Below are 1,545 nucleotides of genomic sequence, written 5' to 3' on the forward strand. Positions count from 1 at the left end.
CTCAATTCCAGGTTAATGTTCATCGTGGCAGGGAAGTCACAGCAATAGGCGTTTGAAAGAAATGATGACATTACATCTATAGTCAAGAGAAAAGTTTCACTTCTGACTTTCCTCTTGAGCCCTGAGGCTGAGGCTGGGGAGAGGAGTGTGTGTGTGTGTGTGTGTGTGTGTGTGTGTGTGTGTGTGTGTGTGTGTGTGTGTTGGGGGAGGGGCAGGCAAGATGATGAGTTTGGCCTGCATCTCAGCCAAGCAGAGAGCCAGAGCCAGTGGTCTCCTGCAGAGGACTCAGCTGCTGCTGTGCTCAGCCTGCATGTGGGCGTCAGTTTGCCTCCGAGGAGGGAGGGTGTTCCTCAGTGTTCCCTGAGTCTCTTCCGGCACCCACATGGTAGGGAGGATGGAAGCTTGATAAGCCAGAGAACAGTTGAGCTACTTGTGAGGACTGCATGCCCTTTCCAAGCTGAGTCCTATGACTCTTAGGGCCAGCATGACATTCCTCACAGAAAAACTGAATGATTGTCTGGATCGGCCTGAGTATTTTGTGGCAGATTTCATGGCGGTGGTTTTTCCATCAGCACAAAGAAGCAAGGATCTAAGCTCTGAGAGCAGAGCCTGCATTGTGAATACAGAGGACAGGGCTGTTGGGATGGGGTACAATGGAATGACAAATAGATGCCGTGATAACCCGTTGCCTGGAGAACAGCAGAAAATATCCTTGTGTGTGCCATGGCGAGCTAAATGCCATCATGAACCGAAGGGCTGATGTGAAGGGCTGTCGTGTGTGAGTCGCTTTGTTCCCATGTAATGAATGTGCTAAGCTCGTCATCCAGGCAGGTTGAAAGAAGTTATATTCGTGTCCGATAAATACCATGACAGAGAAGGGACAATGGCTGCTAGGCTAATGTTAAAACTGGCTGGGGTCACGTTCAGGAAATTCACATAGAAGTACAGCAAGCTTGTCACTGACTTTGATTCAATGCCTCGGTGAGTTCTATCATTAATCCCCAAGGAAAAGAGGACTCCCTTCCTCTAAGAAGCTGCTGGTGCCTTTAATCTCCATGTTGCACATAACTTTTCAATAGCCAGCACAGCACACACAGACATCTAAAGAATAGAAAACCTTGAATCTTCTTTACTGTCCCCACTACCAAATGGATCTGCATCTGTTTAAGCTGTTGGTTTGGATTGGGAAATGAAGGGCCTGTCCACAGGGCTGGAGTGAAAGTCTCTCCACCTTCAAAGCCTTTCTGGCCCGGATGAGGGTGACTCTACAGCGGAGTGTCAGCTCTCTGTCATGCACAGAATCCCAACAGCCACACATTGCTGCTACGTCCTGGGCTGCACAGGCACACAGTGATGTGAATGTCTGACTTGGAACGAGTGAGGTGCAGCTGATGTGAAGGGCTGTAGTATGCATTGCGCTCTTCCCATGTAAGGAGTGCACCAAACTCAGCATCCAGACAGGTATGAAAGAAGGATGCCTTTAGAGAAAACAGAGGACCAAATGATGGCAGTGGGAAAGTATTTGCTGCAGAGTTGAGGGGAACT

General features: G+C 49.0%; 1 pseudogene; it reads left to right on the plus strand.

The window, feature by feature from the left end:
- Nucleotides 1–466: 466 nt before the first annotated feature.
- LOC101979965 lies at nucleotides 467–985 on the plus strand (annotated as a pseudogene).
- Nucleotides 986–1,545: the final 560 nt, after the last annotated feature.

The sequence above is a fragment of the Microtus ochrogaster genome, chromosome X (assembly GCF_000317375.1).
Source record: "Microtus ochrogaster isolate Prairie Vole_2 chromosome X, MicOch1.0, whole genome shotgun sequence".
NCBI classification, from domain to species: domain Eukaryota; kingdom Metazoa; phylum Chordata; class Mammalia; order Rodentia; family Cricetidae; genus Microtus; species Microtus ochrogaster.